Source organism: Meriones unguiculatus, chromosome 3, assembly GCF_030254825.1.
Source record: "Meriones unguiculatus strain TT.TT164.6M chromosome 3, Bangor_MerUng_6.1, whole genome shotgun sequence".
Lineage (NCBI taxonomy): Eukaryota > Metazoa > Chordata > Mammalia > Rodentia > Muridae > Meriones > Meriones unguiculatus.
The window spans coordinates 82,738,621-82,759,371 of record NC_083351.1 but is presented as its reverse complement, the minus strand read 5'-3'; the positions used below and the strand labels follow the sequence as shown (position 1 = coordinate 82,759,371).

General features: G+C 41.1%; 1 protein-coding gene across 11 annotated transcripts in view; it reads left to right on the top strand.

The window, feature by feature from the left end:
* The window catches only part of Hivep2 (HIVEP zinc finger 2), a 192,413-nt gene that overhangs the window by 112,613 nt on the left and 59,049 nt on the right, over positions 1–20,751 (top strand). For 3 of the 11 annotated variants that reach the window (XM_060380246.1, XM_060380244.1, XM_060380238.1), the window contains one exon: positions 19,856–19,911. The exons of the other annotated variants lie outside the window; for them this stretch is intronic. The gene's annotated coding sequence lies outside the window, so the exon portion shown is untranslated. The remainder of the gene's footprint in view (positions 1–19,855; positions 19,912–20,751) is intronic. 11 annotated transcript variants of the gene reach the window in all.

The window sequence follows — 20,751 nt, the reverse complement described above, 5'->3', positions numbered from 1 at the left end:
ATTCACAGATTTACTCAATGTCAGGTGACATGTCACCGTCACTGTGAGGTCATGGGTCTAGTTGGCTGCCATTATCCAAACGTTGGAGCTTTGTGGATATGGTCAATATATCCTGTTTTAACATGATTCACATAAGGAAATAGAAGCCTTGTTGAAATTATGGGAAATAATTTGATTTTAGGGATTGTCCAGTGAGCCCAAAAGATCACACAACAGCATGGTGGGTGTGATGAAATTGAAGATTCTGTTCACTCAGTCATTCTCCCTGGTCTGAGAATCTTATCCTCTTTAAGCAATGTTCCCACAGATTAAGAATGAATTCTTGAATTCAAGCTCCTTGGGCAATTACAGCATTTATTATAAATTTTTGAACTGAACGATGGGAAAACCACCTACGTAGAGATCCTCGATTTATGAACTTAATACCACTGTGACTTTGTATCCAGGAAGTGGGAAGTGGTAAATGAGTTGTCCCATGCACTGCCTCCTTTGCCTGTTGTTCACGCTGTTGTTTGATGACTTTCCTGATGCCATAGTCTGCTTACTCCTTTCATTTTAGGGTTACTGGTCTTTTATTTTATCTCACCTGGTCTCAGAACACACTCAGCCCTTCCTGTTTTGCTCACACCACTTCTCGACTGTCTTTTTGTTTGTTTGTTTGTTTGTTTGTTTTGTTTTTACTTATACCTTATGGTGAAGTAACTGAATTGATTTCTGTGTTTTTTTTGTGTTGTGTATCTCAAGGTCCCACTGTAAGCTGCTTAAGAGCAACAATAGATCCTTGTTTCATCAGTATCTTCCTCAGCCTGAGGAAAAAACAAGAGGATTGAGCAAATTAATAGATATCCCATAACTACATGTTGGATTTCATTAAAATATTTGCGAATTTCTTTTCAAAATTAAGGTTGGGGTCTGAAAAATTGATATGTGACTAATGTCATTAGTCTGAATGACTAATGAGATTGGTCAGTAAATATGAATCTTACTAGATCCCCAGAGAGAATCAATAAGAACAACTCTCATGTCTTCAGTGCCATCTTTTTAATGTTTTCATTTGAAACTTTATTATGAAAAAGTAACAAATAAGAAAAAGCACACACCAAGATGACCCAAACCCAAAGACTCTATGCAAGTATATAAAAGTAGATGTGAAGTATAAAATTTAATGTGAAGCTTTGGATCTTCCATCCTGAGTGGCTGGCTGCTCTGTGAAGCTTCACACTGGATTTTATGCTTCCTTGAGCTGTGTTGTCTTTTTCTAGTACCCTCTTTAAATGTAAAATGCAGATGATTTAAAGTATAAAAAGCACTGTGTCAACAAAAATAATGGAATATAGGCAGTCTGTGAACCTGTACAATAGATTCTGGGATGTTCAGGCTGAGCAGGAATGGCCCTGAGACACTGACTGCAGAGTGAAGGGGTAGGTGTTTTCTGTGGCCCTGCCTGGGGAGTTCCTGAGTTTTCTTTCGTTTGTTTGTTTGTTTGTTTGTTTGTTTGTTTTGAGCAGGAGAGTGATGTGCAGAGCTGCCTTTTGTGGGTTGTGTTGCTTGGTAGGAGCAAAGGCGGGGTTGGGTAAGTGGGTGTCGTAGTCTTTGCTGGCTTAGGGGTGTGTCCACATGCAGTCCTTGCAGAGCTGTCACCTGCTGGCATGCCCTTATCATTTTTTTCTGCATTACTGTCGCAAAGGCACTGCCTAAATTGCTTACATGTATGTTGTCATTGTAGGCTCGGAATTCTTTCTCACTTGTCTTCCTTTGTTTCCTCCTCCTCGGGTCCCTGCATCTCCAGCTTCTGTGGCTTGTTCAGCTCTGCTTACTTCTCTTAGTGTCCTCCTGACTCTTGCACAAGTCACCACTCTGGTAACTGTTCTGTGTCCTGTGTACGCTGGGGTGCTGTGCCCAGTGTCCTGTGATGTCCCAACTTTGTGTAGTGAGGCAGTGGATCCGAGTTGGAATAGCATGGCAGCAGAAAGGACTGAGAGGCCATGCACCATTAGAGGGACTGTGTATAGGAAGCACTGAGGGACTCCTGATTCGATGATGTGCGTGTGCAATTATACAGCAAAGAGCACACATTTCTGTTTATGCTCTGGAGCTGGGAAAAAGGAGGCTTTGAGCCTGGAGTTAAAATATGACTTTTCACACAAAAAGTAAAATGAAAAGAGATGCCCATTTGGGTAGTGGTATGATCAACTTGATTTTATACATTTTAGATAATATCAGACAAATGCCATGCATTTGATTCTTTTCCTCTGGAAAATTCAAGTCCTTTTTCTTTCCTTGCTATTCTCTCAGCTCACTAAATATTTCCCAAGAACTTAGGAACTTAGGGGTTTTCAACCCCTAACCTTGCCAGAACTCCCCATAAATTCACCTCCTTAACAACACGTGTACCTGTCAGGGCTGCCATCAGCCAGAGTGTCTCTTTCAGCTTCCCAGAATAAAAACAGACAGGGGAAATAGCTATCTTTTCCTTTTGAGGAGCATGACCCCTGCCATCTCACAAGCGGCTGAAATAGCACAGCAAAGGAACAGGTTAGCCCCATGCAGCCATAGGTGACGTGCAAGCACACACTTCTCTCTCCTTTGATATATTTAATTTCACAGTGTGGTTCAGGGAAGTGGATGGGGTTACTGAGCACCAAGAGACAGAGAAATATACAAACTACATTGAATGAAATTATTCTTCCAGTTGGTGGTATATCTAACAAAAGAAATGCTTAGCTTCTTAAATTTGATGGTAGCAGTGAATTGGCTGGTTTGGTGTAATTTGTTGCTGTTTCCATATACTGAAAAGTGTTTTAATCTCAGAAGAAATATTCTGGATTAAATCAGTTTATGAGCACCCTGTGATCCTGTAATTACCATTTGTCATCACCTTGTGTAGTAATGATTAAAGCAAACACGTAAGTATAGGGCACTGGATGTATCTTAGATCTGAAGCCATGAAAGATTTCCATTAACAAAGTGATTTGTGCACGAATAAATTATTCATTGACTGCAGCATAGCTTGATTCTGTCATCAGGCTTAAGTGGAAATTTTGAGAGCACCAATCATCACAGACGCCAACACTGCTGGCTTGAGCCCTCATTCTTTTTTCATGGAACTTGAGCTTTTCTGGCTACTTGTGAAAGCTTTAGTTTTGTTAGATTCAATGAGCGCTTATTTGAGACAGTTCTGCCACGTGCAGTTTAGTGCTCTGGAAGTATGGAGGAGTACAGTGACCAGTAAGCCTGCATATTGGCTTTCAATTGCTTATAAACCCTAAAACAACTAGGAGCAGTATTTACCTGACGTGAATATAAGAACGTTTGTAGCAGTGCCCTTGGGAAATGTCTAGATAGGATGCTTTGTGGATACAAGAAGAAAGAAACCACATCCATGCTCTTGTGGGAGTCCTGGGGTTAGGGGTGGGCTCTAGGATTAAATAGGATTCTCTCAGAATAGGTGATCTTATCAAGTGGGAAGAGTTACACCTAGAACAAGACAAAGGATGAATATTATTGTTTTACAAAATGAAGAGTAAAGGTTATATTTTCGATACAGCATTTATAAGTGGGAGGATGTGAAAAAAGAGCCATGGAAGACAGTCTAAAAAGTCGAGAGCCTTGTGTGTAAGCATAACCTGTCCTTTGTTTTCAAGAGGACTGAAAGAATATTACAACACTTGAGCTACGGAAACACACTACTGCTCTATCTATTTATTTATTTATTTTGAGAGGCCAGCTAATTAAAGCTTAATTAATGACAGTATTGTAGAGAAAAATCAGAACTGGAAGTAGATAAGCTAGGAGGCGGTTGGGTCAGTCTCTGTGAGAGGTTACAAAGTTCTGACTTCAGGTAGTCACAGGAGCACCTTTGAGGAGACAGATCCGAGCGGGCACACTTAGTGCTGTGTTCGGCAGGACCTGTGATCCGCTGTGAGGACTGAGGAGCAACAAGAAGATAATATTTTCAGTCCAATGCCTTTAGTAAATGTCAGAGAATCAACCCACATTATGGGATGCAAGCTCATCTCCGGCATTATCTATACATTGTACCAGGTGTTGGGATATGCCCTGGGGAACAAGGATCCTTCCAGACAAAGTAGCTGAACGTTATTTGGAGATTTCCCATACATACTCAGCCAACTGAAACCAGGAGGAGACTGTGAGAAGCACAATAGGAGGAGTTGAGGAGTTGAACAAAGGGTCATGGAAATAGTTAATTCTGGACCAGGAAAAAAGGAAGCATGTAGAGAAAAAGATACTTCAACTTGGCCTTGAAATTCAGATCCAGTACTTTGAAGTATTATGTGTTAATTTTTTTCTTTTCTTCTTTTTTCTTTGTGTGTGTGTGTGTGTGTGTGTGTATAGCTTTTAAAAGAAGCCATTTTAAAAGGAGATGCTATTTGACTTATAAGTACATTGGTCCGTGGCCACTTGCACAGCATTGTGGGACTGTGGTAGAATAAAGCTTCTTACTTTGTGGTGAGCAGGAAGCAGAGGGCAGGGACAAGATACCCTTCAAAGCCCAGCCCTCAGTAGGCTACTTCTTCTTAGGAGGCCTTCCTTGTTCCTACCTCCCAAGTGCCATTACATTATGAATCCCTTCATGGATGTCTCTGTTTGTTAGAGCATTGCCCTTACGCTCCAATCTCTTCTTGATGACTGTATCCATCAGCTGGGGACCAAGCCCTGAGCATGAGACTTCAGGGGTTGCTGTTTTGTAGACTATACCAAGCTGTCGGAAATGTAGTTGAAAAGACAGGAAAGTGTGAACAAAGCTGAAGGAGGAGAAGCTTGCTAGTGAGAAGAGCTCCCACTGAGAGGTAGATCCTGCTCTGGGTGCCCTGTTTAATGGGTCTGGGGCAGGGGTATGCACAGTGGCTAAGGGTTGGCATGTTAACCAATGCTAGGATCTAAGAAAAGGCCATTGGCTGCCACAGTGGATCCCAGGCAACCAGGAGGGCAACCAGAACAGAGTTTCAGTGTAAAAGTGAGGGTAAAACTGTCCTGAAAGTTGTAGAAGTGAGAGTAAAAATACTTCCAAAGTTATTTCTTATCTTGGCGATGTAGCTAAACACATTAGTGAGCAGAAAGGCTGATGCTTTCTCGGTGATTTCTCCTTGTTGGGTAAAGTTTATATAAACTGGGTAGCTCTTTGTGTTCTGGCTGGTCTTACAGGCATCTCTCGAGAATGTTTGTCTTGAGAAGTCTTTGCAGATTTCAAAATACTGCAAAAGTGTTGGACTTCCTGCTACCAGCTCCCCGCCCCCACTCTGCATCCTCCTCCCTGCCTCCTTCCCACAAGGTCCTCTGGGCACCCTGCTGATAGTGCCCAGTTCAAGGTACACCCTTGGCTCAGGTCAGGGAAGTCCTCGGGCTCTCCTTGGCTCTTGTCCCATGGAGGAGATTTCTACAGAGAACAATCTAGGGAAGTGGGTGTGGGAGCGAGCGCGCGAACACACACACGATATGTTTGCACACACTTGCGCATGCGCACACTTACCAGTTCTTTTCCTGTTCGCAAGGAAACTCAAGGTCTGACAGCTAGACAAACCGCACAGTCATATACAAGGCCACATGTGTTACAGCCCAAAGGAGAGGGTAGTGGTGTAAAATTCAAGGAACGAGTGGAAGGGATGGAATTTATGTCTTGTTTTGTTTTTTTCTTTTTTGTATGTTTTTAAAGCAATTATTACAAGCAGCTGGTACAACAAAGCAATTTTTATGTACCTACCAATATTATTAAAATTTAAATATACCCATATTATTAAAATATATTCAATTGTATTGATACAACCTTCAATTTTGAAGAGATAGAAAAAAATGCAGAATGAAGAAAAAGCATGTTCCCTGTGACTCCACAAGTGTACAGAGACTATAAACACCTCTGTAATGGTGTATCCACTCACTGATTCACCCTGTAAATCACCAAGCGTTTTCTGGGTCTGCTTTATTCAGGCTGACGAGGAGGCAATGTGACCGGGTCCGGGAAAAGACTTGGAAAATTTTAAACAAAGGATATTATGGGAAACCAGCCAATATAAGCAGCTTTCCAGAATTATAGGAATAGAGTTTGTATGGAAGTAGATTTGTAAGGTCAACCTCAGACACTTATTTTGCCTGTAAGTTGTCTCCTGCTCTTTGAACCCCACAATATGTTCAGCCCATGAGAGCTCAATCTAGTTCTCAGAAGGATGGCAGCGGGGAACCTCTGCGCTTCTGGAGAAACTGTTGCACATCAGCCTTCACTCCTGAGGCCTTGAGAACAAAATGCCTTCCAGGCTGCTTCCCTTGAGGGAGTTAGGTGAAGCCCTGGGGCCCATGGGGCCAGTGTGCTTGCGATGTATCACAGACATGTCTTGGGGGTCCCCAATGTATCACAGACATGTCTTGGGGGTCCCCAGCCTTCGGAAGCACCAGTACACTGTTACAACCAGTGGCTGAGGACCCTTGTGAGGTGGAGACGCAAATCCAGACTCCTGGAATTATTGTCACTTTTATTATTCTCGCCTTGTCTCATTCGTCGCTTTCTATTCTTCTGTGAATGACAAGTTTGTGTCTTCCAGGCTTCATCATTTTTATTTTAGCCTGTTTATGTGTTGCATGAGAAAACAAGGCCCTCTTTCTCCCATCTTACTTGTTTTGTAGCACATACCCTTCAGTTTTGATGAAGTGGAACATGCTGGTGGCTTCACCTCTATTTTAAATAGTCAGAAATTTGAGTTTAACCAAGAGACTAGGAGCCTTTGTTATATGACTCTTAATCTGTAATTATTTTGTTTCCAAAGCAAATAAAAATAGAAATGTGTTTTTATGTTTTATAAGCATAAATGGCAATAGTTTTCAATATGCCTGCTATAAACTTAGAGTTTTATAGTGAGTGAACACTAATATATGTTTTTTACAGTGACAAAGATTTGAATTATTAATTTTTTACTTTTATCTTTATTATTATTATTTATTACAATTTGTTCACTTTGTATCCTGGCTGTAGGTCTGTTTTGGTTCTCCTGGTTCTACTCTCTTTCCCTCTTCTCTCTCCTATGCCCCCTCCCCCCCAGGCCACTGATAGGGGAGAGCCTCCTCCCCTACTATCTGACCCTAGCTTATCAGGTCTCATCAGGACTGTCTGGATCCTCTTTCTCTGTAGCCTCATAAGGCCACCTTGCCAGGGGGAGGTCTTCAAAGAGCTGGCAACCAAATTCATGCCAGTGAATGTCCCTGTTCTCCTTACTAGGGAACCTACATGGAGACTGAGCTGCCCATGGGCTACATCTGAGCAGAGGTCTAGGCCCTTTCTATGCATGGTCCTTGGTTGACTCATCAGTCTCTGAAAGACCCTCTGAGCCCAGATTTTTTGGCTCTGTTAGTCTCCTTGTGGAGCTCCTGTGCTCTCCAGGTCCCTCTATCTCCCCTTTCTTCCATAAGATTCTCTGCACTCGGCCCAGTTTGTCTATGAGTCTCAGCATTATTTTTGAAGCATATTAAGAATATTTTAAGAATGCCCCTATGCAGATTTGGAAGTTTTTTTTTTAATTCTGGTGAAATATTTATGTGGATTTTAAGTTCTAGAAAGAAAAAATAATTTCATCTTGATATTATTTCTCTAAATACTCTACATTTGTGCCTCCATCATCTTTTGTAACTTTATATCTTCTTGCATCTTATATATGTGACTTTGGAGAAGCGAGTGGAACTAGTCTGGTATGTTCATCTTGATCTCTCAGTCCTTCCTTCCTTTCTCCCTCTCTCCCTCCTTCTCTCCCTCCCTCCCTCCCTCCCTTCCTTCCTTCATTTCCTCCTTCCCTCCCTCCCTCCTTCTCTCTCTTTCCCTCCTTCCTTTATGATACAGTTTGGTCAGTTGCTTTTTTTTTTTTCATTTTACATCTCACACAGGTGTAGCTGTGTTTTCAGAACATATAAAAATGGATGGCTGGAAGTGAATAGAATATTTGTCTGATCCAGAAATATGTAAGAAATTAATCAATCAATTAAAAAATTCTCTTTGATAATTTCCATGTCAAAGTAATACAGTATTATATATGATATCTAGAACCATAAGTGCATTTAATTAATTTGTTTGTTTTGGGAATTTGTGGGCAGAGGGAGTGTCTCATGTAGGGTAGCTTTGAGCTCACTGTGTAGCCAGGCATTGCCTTGAACTCTGATGGTCCTGCCTCATTCCCCAGGTGCTGCAGGGCAAGCAGGGTGAGCTGAGCCGTTTCCAGATGTACAGTGCTTTGGTTACTTTACACCTTTCCTCTGAGGTTCACTATAAATGTGGCTACATAAAGTCTGTATACTAGCTTTTTATTACTATGATTCTTGAACATATGTGTAATGGGAGTGTCTTCTAAGCTAAGACCTGGAAAAAAAAAAGACATTTTCAAAAGTTGAATTCAGATGCTGAATAGATATTTCTAAATGCAAATATACAAAACCAAATTTGAATGTTTTGAGGAAGCATTGTTTTCAAGAAGTGTTCTACCAGGTAGGGTGTAAGCTCCATTCTTTCAAGCTTCCCCTTAGAATTCAGAAATGAGCTAGTGTACAAAGAAAGACTTACAGTGAAAGGGACTGGAGAGATGGCTCAGCTGTCAAAAGCATTTCCTGCTCCTCCGGAGTGCAGTTCCCAGCCCCGATGTCAGGCAGCTCGCAGTGCCTGTGAACCACATCTTCAGAGAGCACTGCTCGCTTCTGGCTTTCTTAGGCTGTGTGTGAGTACATGGGCATGCACAGACACACACGCACACGCATATACATAAACACACACACACACATCCATGCACACACATACACAGAAATGAAACATTTTAAACATATGTATATATGGATGTATTTGTGTGTCTGAGCTAATCATCATAGCGAATTCTTTAAATCCCAGTATCCTCATATTCGTTAAATCCCAGAGAGACAGAGACAGGCATATTGCTGTGAGTTCAAGGCCAGCCTGGACTATGGAACAATTTCCAGACAAGTTAAAGAAAAAGAACGAGACCTTGTCTCAAAAACAAAATAATGCAATACTACACACACACACACACACACACGTTATTATTTTAAGTATTTATTATAATTACTTATTATTTCTGCTTTACACATGCTATATTTTACTTGCACAGGTTTGATACTTTTTGGAAATATGATGGAAAATTTAAATTGAAGTTAATCTGTTTTAATCTTGGCATTGTGAATTATCCTTCAGAACAGATGCAGCTAGTTTTCAGTTTCTGCAGAATTGTTTTTACTAGTGATGACATTATTACTGAGGCCTTTTCTTGAGATGTCTAAGGGAATTAAGTTTGGAGGTATTCTATATAATTTCTATAATGGTTGTTAGAATTAGATACACTTAGAATTACATATTTGATATTAAAAAATAATATGAGGATCATTCTCAGTAACAGGATCTCTATGTTTTATTTTTCTAAAAATTTCAAAGCCTTAATAATATACCTTTTGGAGTGAAGTATCAATATCTTAGCAGCAGTTTGAGCACACTGGGTTAGCGAGGGAGCAGACATAAGCTGGAAAGGACACTGGTCACTGCCTTACAGTGTGCTGAAGTTTACAGACCCTGGCAGGAAGCTCGCCTCTTTTCAGGTCATCACTCGGCCTTTTGATGCTGTGTGTGCCTGTGAATATATATGCATTTATGTATAAGTATTTTTGCATGTGCATGCATGTATGCGTGTGTGTGATTGTGTGTGTGTGTATATTTGTGTAAGCCTGCACCTCAGGCCTAGGAAGAGGGCTCAGTGGGTAGGAACACTTGCTGTGTATGCCTGAAGATCTAAGTTTGAATTCCCAGCACTGAGTGAAATGTTGGATATGTAACCCCAGAACTGTGAGGGAGGTAGAGGCAGGAGAATTGCTGGGCTTGCTGGTTGCTAGCCTAAGTCCAGGTTCAGGGAGAGGCCCTGTCTTGAAGGGATAAGGTGAAGAATGGTGGAGCACCATACCTGATGTCATCCTCTGGGCTTTTCATTGGCATACATAACAAGCCTTCACATGATATAGCAACACACACATACACACTCATAAACACACACACGTAAGTGTACTCACACACACACAAACACTGGGTTTTATTGTATATATATATTCAAAACCTCTAAAGTTCTTTGAGACAAAAAAGCCAATACTCCTTTTACTAAAAGTTTATACAGATTATTTTGAGTCAGTCCCTCAATGCAAATGGTTAAGAAACATCTTTCCCCCAGCCTTTGCAATATAAAAGAGACAATTCTATTCAAATATTCACTGTGTTCACTAAGTTGTTAAAATGCATGGTCCAAGATTTGTCCTCAGTTTAAGTTACGGATGATGAACAGATATATGAAATGATGCTTTTGGGAGCCTGCTATGTCTTCGTTGGCCTTTGTTACTAGTGTTCAACCCTCTAGATTCCCACTTAAATAAGTCTGAGATGGGCACACATGTGAGGTGTAAAAATGGAGTACATGGCAGCTTAGCTAAGTTCTCATTTTTGCCCATAAGTAAGAATTTTATAAGATTCCAGCTGCCTACTTCCTGCATCCTGACTCTTGCGTCAGGTTCCCACTCTTGGGTCAGTGGTGGTTTAATACTTGGCTAGAAAGCAGCCGTAGATGCCCAGAGGGACCATGAGGATCCTATGTGTTGCCTCTTTAGGCACTCAGTCTGGAGCTGAGTTATCATGTTATGGCAGGGGGGTGATGAAACTCATTTTCTGAGTGTTGGAAGAGGAGAGTGGATTGTAAGCCAAGCTTCATTTGAGTCTTAAGCATTTATAACTAGGGAAGTCCTAGCTAGGATTCATTGGGTATGAAATGTAAGAGTTCAAGTGAAGGCTACTGACATTCTTAATTTAATCAGAGATGAAATCTTTATCTATAAAGACCGTGAAATTGCTAGAGATTTCTTTTCAGTTGCTCAAGTTGGAGATTTCATGGGAATCATTTTCCGGCTCCTTTCTATTGTTTTGAACAGTAATTAAGTCTTCATCAAATAAAGACTTTGAGATATCCTGCAGGTGTATTTTATGCTCGTCAGCTTGACAAGTGTGTTTACTTTTCATTGTTTGAAGCTTTGAATTTTGGGCAAAGTGACTTTCTTTTAGGTTTTGTGTGTGGAGGGTGCTTTTTATGCTTTTGAACATAAGATACATTTGCCGAGTTCCTCACTTACACTCTCCTCACTGACCTACAAAATTTAAAACCAATTTCAAGAATGCTGCTCAGTTAGTAGAGTGCCTGCCTAGCTGTCTGGAAGCCCGGGTTCCATCATGGTAGTCCATGTGCTCAAAAATTCAAGGTCATCCTCTGCCACATAGTGAATTTGAAGCCGTGTCTTGAAACAGGGTGAGTGGGAAGATGGTTCAGTGAAATGAAAGGGAGACTTTCTAGCCTATGTCTGTAATCCCAGCACTTCGATTAAGAGATAGCATGCAGAGGCAAGAGAGTGCCTAGAAGCATTAGAGCCACCTAGCTTTATGTATCAACAGCAAACCAGAACATTTGTCTCATTCAAGGTAAGAGGTGAGGAAAGTGTGGCGCACACACCCCTGTACGTACCCCACACGTGCACAAATGCATGCACACACACCCCCACCCCCACCCCCACAATGTATATGTGAACACATAAAACCAATTAAAATTAAAATGTAAGTATATCCCAGTATACAAAACATCAATATATTTCATCAACAAATGCATTAGAATCCCTGTACTCTGCCCAAAGTTTGGCTGTGAGTCTGATATTCCAACCAATGACCACTCATGAAGATAACCTAGAACCCCTGCACAGATGTAGCCCATGGCAGCTGAAATGGGTTACCTAGTAAGGGGAACAGGGGCTGCCTCTGACATGAACTCAGCAATGCAGACAGTCCTGATGAGACCTGATAGGCTAGGGTCAGATGGAAGGGGAGGAGGACCTCCCCTATCAGGGGACTGGGGAAGACCATGGGAGGAGATGAGGGAGGGGACTACAGCTGGGATACAAAGTGAATAAACTGTAATAAATTAAAAAAATAAGAATATGAGAACTAAAAAAATAAACTATTTCAAAAAGCTTTTAGGAAATATCCAAAATTATGCATTAAAAACAAGTCTGCATTATAATAAATAAAATATTTTAATCCAAAATTATTCTAAAAACACAAGCTTATATATTAATTATTCTGACAACTGAGAGGGAGAGAAAGAGAGAGAATATGTGTCTGTGTTTAAATGTAAATGTAACCAAGTCTCAAGCTGTTTTGGTGGAACTAAAACAATATACAGATTCAGTGTGAAATGATGACTTATATGTGACTATAAATACTTAACATCATGCTTCCTGTGGTCGACATCTTTACTAATGCATGCTAGGAAGAAATGCTTAATTGAAAAATACCCTTCAAGTGTCATGTGTAACTGTGCTAAATACTGCATTACTTCATCACCAACAATGGGGCCACTGATCAGACAGTGCTGAGTGAGAGAAGGAATGAGGTGCTTGATCTGGCTGTCTTTTGTTAAGCAGGAGTCTTTTGTGGTTGTGCTGAAAGCCACAGTTAGGGACTATATCTTTATTTAACTGAAGCATTAGGCTGATTGAACCTGTGCATTTGGAATGGTGTCTACTTACACACTCTTTAGTGTCACACCTGCAAACCTTCAGGGCATTTATTCCAGTTTTTTCTTTTCTTGGTGCAAAGAGATTAGGCAAAAAGATCCCCCAAGGAGCCTAAACACTTGTACTCATGCTTCAGGCTTACAGGCACTTGAATGCTAGTGATAAAGGTGCCATGTGGTTTTTAGTACATTTTGTGTGTTATACACATTGTGTGTGTGTGCTGTTTGTGCATGTGTTTATGGCATGTGGGCCTCTACAACATGAGATGGAAAGCACAAAACCTGTCTTGCCTGGGTGCAGGGCTCTGCTGGTTGTGGGGCATCTGGGCATTAGCATCCTCACTGTGGGCACCATCTGCAGAGGCAGTGGAGGGCTACCTTCCTGAGGACACTAGGGGGAGCTGGCACAGGAAGGAGGAAGAGCAGATGGTGTTGTGACTGGCTGTCAGACTGCCTGTGGGCTCTTCGAAGTTTTCCTTGCTGGAGTCCTAGAAATACTTGGTTGGGACTTTTCAAGGGGACCAGAGGTCCTGTGTGAGAAGGTGGGGGCTGGAACAGGAACTGTAGTTAATTTGTGTTAATGTTGCTACATGTGATATACTTGCCTGTATGCTGGGACAGCCTGGCTGTGTCAGTAATCCATGTCCAAGTTGGTAAATGCTCCTTCTATCTCTGTCATAGGGATAAAGGACAGTTCTAGCAATGTTTTTCTCCAGTTGTTGGAAAGGAGAGAATAGTTTTATTTCTTTCGGTGAGTATTCTGTACTGAAAAAGTAGGGACACAACTCAGTGACTATAGCTAGATGGAACTATAGAGGGGCTTATCATTTATCCAGGGTGGGTTCTTACCTACAAATGGATGGACTTCAGTTAAGGAAAACTAGTTAGGTCTCAGGAATCTCTAAACTGCATGTTTGCATTCCTGTTTTTAGTAGAGTAAGAACAAATGATGGTAGTTATATATAAAGACTCCTAAATTTTGCTTATATTTTTGATGTGGTTATCTCATAATAAATATATTGTAAAAAAATACTCTAACGTGTTTACTATTGCATAGTTAAAAATATTATTCTTTGAAGGGCCCAGAGACATCAGACAAGGAAAGAAAACAGAACTGACCATGTGTGTGTGTAGAGCATTCGTTCATTTATCCATCCACCCGTTCATTCGGGATAGGGATTGATCAGTTGCTTTTTATTCTTGGTTCTTGTAAAAGCAAAATAAATCATCATAACTGGATTTTCCTGGGAAGGGTGCTGAGCAACAGCTTGCCCTTCCTTCCTCCTCTACCTGTCTTCTCCCTCCAGGACAGTGGAATTCCCAGGGAAGTAGGCAGATAGGGAGAGCCAGAGAATCCAGAACAAAATCCTCTGCTGGCTGTTCATTTTGGGTCTCTCCCAGAGCCTACAAGCACCAGTGCCTTGGTGACATCAGCAATTCACTTGTACATCAGAACATGCTCTCTTACTCACTTCCATAGGAACTGAAATGATTCTTCTAGAAACCCATTGTCTGGAAAGGGTAAAGAATGGTTTCACTTCTCTCCATGATTCTTGTCTATGGAGGAAGCAGAGAGACAGTCATAGCAGCAAGAGGATAGGGAAGTCTTTGGGCAAACAAAATCTCAAGGCCTTAGAACTTGGTAGTTTCTTAAAGTCATATGACAGAAAAAGAATTGAAAGGAATTCAAAATTCTCTTCTTTGCTGTGTGACCTCCTGGCACTTCACCCCCGATTTCATTACCAACCAAATGGGTATCTTTGTCTTGACCAGTAAGTATTTGAGTGGAATGAAGTACATGCCCATCCTGGTCTTGTTGTCTTCATCCCACCTGCCCTTTCTAGGCCTGGCAGTGGTGGTGAGCTGAGGCAGTATCCAGCATTGCATGCCCAAATGGTCCCCAGCATGCTTGGCCAGAAATGAGAAAATAAACCATTAACTCCAGATTATTTGGTCCAGTTTTAATGGTCATATTCAAAACTATGCAAGTCTTCCCTTATGGTTTGCAAATATTTTCAACAATGCAATGAGCTTGCTCAAATGGATTCAGGAACTCTTCCTATGTGATTTATCTATGACTCTGAGATGAACCTTTGTCAGAAGCATCAACTGAAAAATAGAGACTTAATGACTAACATTTGTGTTCACTCTATGGCACCATTACTTTTTATCACCATTAGAAAACTGAGGCACCAAGAGGCCAGCTAACTCACCTGATTTGTACTTTGTTCATTGAGTGAGCAATGTAATTGATTTTGAAGCTGATATTCTGTCTCGGAGCACAAACCCTGGCCAGGACACTGTGCACCTCTCATGCGTACTTCAGTGCTGCACACCAGGGTTTTCCAGTCTCTGTTGTTCTTTGGTTTGTGGACTGAGTATGCCTGTAAGAAGAGAGCCTTTGCATGTTTATGTTGCTGTCAATGCAGTTAGTACTAGGAGGAACTCTCCGTCTCTCAAAGCTGCCTGGGAAAGATACTGTTGTCATTTGGTTCAGAGCCTCTTGTGCTTTATTCCCTTTCGGTCATTAGGGCAAGAAAGACAGGTTTTTACTGAAAACATATCAGAAAGTACCAGTTTTTGGACTTTCTCTGTATTTCAGGGATGTGACAAGCCTTCACTATTGAAGCCTTCTAGCTGGCTGCATTGGCATGTACACTTTGAGCATTTCTGTCTACATCCCTGTGTATTAGAGGGAAAATAAGTTTGTCAGTATTTATCTTCTTGAACTCTACCTGACATTTTGTCAACTAGTAAAAAATCTGGATGTCTGAGTCCTGACTGGGAAGCCACGCTTGCTAGAGCTAGTCACCCAGATGGCCAGACTGGGTGGCGAACCTGCCTTAGAGATGTACAAAAGTTGACACGTGGGGCTGTGAGGTGTGCTGTTCTCCTTGGTGTGACAGGCATGCACAGCTTATTCTCTGATAGGGGGAGACAGATGGCACAGTGCAAACTAAAATGATGAAGGAGGAAAGAAAAGTTAAAAAAAAAAGTAGAAAAAGGGCATTTGATTTTCTAATTCACATTTCGGAAGTGAATTCTAGCCTCTGTGATTGACTAATGCATGCAGTGTTGCTATAAGACATGAATCCATTAGCGTCTGTTTGAACAGATCTGAGGAATCGGCAGGAAGCAATCTTTTCCTTTATGGATACCATCCCAAATTTCATGGGGTTGCCTCCAGATCTGGAAGATTTGGGCCAGTGAAAGACATCAAAAATCAATCTAGATTTTTTCAGAGTAAGACACCCTATCAATCAACAGGGGAATGGGCTGACTTTTTTTATGCTAGAATATATATTTATATATTTCTGCATAAACACATATCAGGGGAGGGGAGCACAAATGCCTGGCAAAGTAGCTGTGATAAGGATAATTAATCAGGCTCCATACAGCTGCTTCCTGACATTTCTGCAAATTGTTGTGGAAAAATTAATGAAGGTTAAATCAGTAATGGTCTCAAGCCTGGCCAGTGGAAAGTATGACAGTGTTTCCATCAGCAAGTAAATTGCACTTTCTTTCCTTCTTTCTTTCTTTCCCTCCCTCCCTTCATCCCTCTCTCCCTCCTCTACTTCCTCTACTTTCTCCTCCTCCTTCTCCTCTTCCTTCTTCTTCTTTTATAGGGGAAGGTATGGTGTGAGTTCTCCACAGGAAATGGAAAAGGGCAACTGAATCGAGTGCAGTGCAGGTGTGCAGGAGTACTCCAGGAGTGCTCCAGTGGGCCGCCTTCTAGTGACACCATGTATTTGCCTCTTGTGCAGGAAGCTTTGCGCTGTGTAGAACAGGAAAGTGCTTAAAAAAAAGTCAATGAGAACATTGGCCTTCTGTTGACCTGCCACCCAGAGAGGCTGATGCTTTGTGAATGTGAACTTCAGGAGGCAGAATGTGGAATATATGACAAACAGAAAGTGAAACTCACCTAGCTCAGTTTATTTTTCAGGCTGAAGGTATTTCAGTCTGGGCCCTGTTCACATCCTGTGTAACCCTATGGGATTTTCCCCAGCAGTAGTTACAAATTTTCCCATAGGGTCACACAGGATGTGAATTAAGTAAACACTTAACAGGCATGATAAAAAGGAAATTAGCTTTCTAAATGATCCTTTCACAATTAGCATCCTGTCCTTATTTGAAACATGGGTAAGGGTCACTTGAATGTCTTTTTTCTCAAGTCATTACATTATTAATTGAATATATTAATCTTCTCCATTACATAGGAAATGCATTTTCTTATATAAGAAGCTAAATCTCCCATGCACATTTTTTTTTGTGTGTTTCAATGTGTGGGGGGTGGGTGTGTGTATGGGTACAATGTGTGTGTAGAGGCCAGGAGGCAACCTCAAGTGCCATACTCCAGGCACATCTAGCCTACCTTTTTTGAGGCAGGGTCTCTTATGGACACTCTAGCATGTGACTTTAGCTGTCCTCTTCAATACCATCATCTCTGAAGTGGTGGCAGTAAAGAAAATCAAATCCCATAGCCTGGCAAATAACCCAGGCCCAGCATATTTTCAACTCTGTCTATTAAATAAATCTATACTATTTATGGTATTATCTGTATATCTATGTATCTGGATGGATGGATAGATAGATAGATAGATAGATAGATAGATAGATAGATTTCATTTCGGTCGACTTATAGCTCTTCTCCTTTGCTTTGAGATCTAGTTTAAATGTCACTTCTTTATACATCTTTTGTTTTTGTTTTTGTTTTGCAATTCCTCAGAGCAGATTTCCCCTAAAACACACATTTTTTTTTTTTTGCCCATGGTGTTTCTCTACTGGTTTGCATAGTTCTTTACTCTTAAATTGTGTCACAGGGAAAAGTGTGAAATTAGTAGATCTTATCATTATCAGTAAAGTTTTATTTACCTTTGTGCAGCACACTCAATGTAAGTCCAGCTTGGTCCTGAAGACACTGGGGCCCTTCCTGTGTGCAGCTGGGAAGAGGCTGGCCCTTGCTGGAAGTGAAAGAATTTAGGGCTGAACTTAGGGTTGCTTCTACATGGTAACTGCCAGTCATCTCTGAATGAGCAAAACATCAGCATACAGAGAAAGTGAAATTAGTGAGAGACTGGAGTGCTGAAAGTGTGTTTTCCATCACTGAGCCACAGTCTAGTGCCTTTGAGGGCTGTGTGTGCATGTTTCTGTGGTGGCCGCTCCTCAGTGTCACCTGCCTCGCTCTGTTGAGTTAATGTTTCTTGCTAGGACCTAGGTGATGTGATAAGGCTAGGCTTACTGAGCAGCAGTCACAGAACCTGCTGTCTCCACCACCACTTTGGGATGTTTGCCTGAGTTCGGGGGAATAAATTTGCATCCCCATGCTTGTGTAATGAGCCCCGTGCACACTGAGCCGTCCACCCAGGCCGAGCTGTCCCTGTTTAGCTCTAGCCACTACCATCACAGAGTGCTCTAAAACCAAGACACTGTACTTCATTGAGAATTTTCAGACTGGTTCATTACCCAAGTGATTTTTAAAAACAGTCTCACTCTTGGGCTTCTGAAATATATAGACCTAATATCTGAGTCTCAGGAGACAATTCAGGCCCCAGAGCTAACTTCATGCTTTATTTTTACTATCTAAGATCAAAGATATTTTGAAGGTCATACAGATCCACTTTCTTTTGGATTGTTGAGCCTTTCAGATGTTAAACCAGTACTCTTCAGCTACATTCGATGAGGACTTCCTGTGTCCTCAGCTGTCATTCAGCTGCTCTCATTCGTCCTCCTCTCTGCCCATCATTCTCCCTCCTTTTCCCCTCTTCCTCTCCCTCCTCATTTCTCTTTCCCTATTCCTTGGTACCATTGAGAAAAAATGTAGGGAATTTAAATAAAGTTTTATCTAGAAGCCGACTTAATGGCAGTAATTTCTTTTCTTTGCTGTTGTAGATTAATGGTGTCCAAGTTGTGAATTATGATTTAGAGTCTTGAGCACAAAAAGTGACTTTGAACCAAGGAAGTCTTGGAGGAGGGAAATGTGTACTTGGCTGTAGTTTGTGTGGAATAAATGGCAAGTTAGTATAAGGCAGAAAAATGCTGGAGGTAATGGATGGTATTGGATGGTCTGAGTCTTGGCCATTTGGGGAGAAGCTGTCTGTTCTCATATGCAGAGTACTAGAAAGCCATGAATGCAGCGCTGCAAGAGGTGGTGTGTCAGAGGAGCATGCTGATGGGAGGGTCTTCAGAAGGGGGGCTGAAAATCTGCACAGGTGCTCAGACTGTTGAGTAAATCAAAGACTGTAAGAATTGAAATGGGATATGTTTGTGGAGGCTTGTACCTGTGCAATATAAATAAAGAAATTAATTAAGGAAGCTCAAGGAAGAAAAAACAAAACACTAGAAATGACTGAATTGAGGGCAAAGAGCAGCAGTATTAGAGATTTTGTTCAAGGGCTCTTTGTCACGAGCCCTTGGCTCTCCTGAGATGCATAACCATTGTTGGGCTCAGGCATTTCCAAACCTCGTCTCTGCCTGTCAGAATTTTCAGTCCGTACTTTACATCTACCAGCAGCATAAATATTTCTTTCAAAACACCAGCTCGTAGCAAACTCTTCTTTATTATGCTTGTCTAGTACTATTATAAATGCAGTGACACTCAGCTTGATCTTCAAGGCTGAATTTACATTTTCATCTGCATGCCTGCTTGTCTTCCAAGAGATTCCATACTAATGGTAAAATTTACATATGCACACATACATATATATATAAGTACACACACATATATGTATGTATATATACATACACACACACACACACACACACACACACACCAGATAGCAAGACCTCAATGTATGTACTAATGAGTTAAAGAAAGATTTAGCCTTTCCTATGCCCTCAAGGGATTACTAGACAGAACAAAGGGGAGGAAATACAAAACACAGTCTTTAATCTTCAATTAAGATTATTGAGTTAAGTATTTTGTTCAGGAGATTAACAGTATGGTAAAAGTTTGGAGTTGGAGAAGGAATGTTTTGGAATTCTGAATTTTTTTTAAGATAAGGTTATGTGTAACTGTTAGTTCCTCAACACTTACTAGGGTTACAATTATTGTGCATTTGGAGGTCAGAGGACAACTCCAGGTGTCAGTTCTCTCCTGCCACCTTGTGGGATATGGGGATCAAACTCAAATCAGCAGGCCTCCCTGTGAAGGCTGTCCCTGCAGCCTTCTCACTGGCCGCTCCAGTACATGAGAATATAACAGGAGCCAAGGCCCTTGTGTTGACACATTGAATCTGAAGATGATCCATCCTTGGATACTTCTTTTCCAGCGAAGCGCATTAACCACTGTACTGCTGCAGCACAATGAACATTCCACCTCTCACTGGTAAGTGTTCCCTTGCCTTTGACTTTTTTCTTTGAATTATCCTCCAGTATTAGTTTTTTTTTCTTTTCTTAATATCTGTTTGGATTTTAAATGAACACATATAGTAATGGATTTATTTTTGTATGTGATTTCTTTTGGCTGATCTTTCTACTATGCTCACCCTGCTCCCGCCCCAACCGTTTCCCACTTTCCACAGGTGTTCTCTTACTAACCTCTCCTCCAACCCTTCCTTAAAGCTTCTTTATTCCCTCTCTTGATCACCTTTCAAGTTTCATGAGCTATACGTACTTTCATATAAACGCACACTTTAAAAGTTAAAAGCCAACACCTTTGAGAGAGAACATAAAGTATTTATCTTTCTGCATTTAGGTTACCTTATTTAATATAATTTACAGAGCCAAGGCTGGGGAGATGGCTCAGTAAGAAAAATGTTACCAGTGTGAGCATGCACTCTTGTAAAATCATCCATGTAAAAGATGGACACATGGTATTTGTCTGTAACTTCAGTACTGGGTGGGGCAGAGGCAGGTGGATGCCTGGAGCTCTTTGACCAGCCAGCCTAGATGAATCAGTATGCTTCAGGTTCAATGGGATAACCTGTCTCCCAAATTAACATGGAAAATAATTAAGGAAGACAGCAGATGTCCTCTGGTTTCTACACTCGTGCTTATAAATGCACATGCACCCACAAGAACCTGTAAATATAGCACACACACACAGATACACATACATACAAATGAGAAATAAAAATTTCTAGGCATATATATATATAATATATATATATATAATTTTTAGGTTTATATATTTTCTTACAAATTTTATAATTTTATTTCTCCTTAT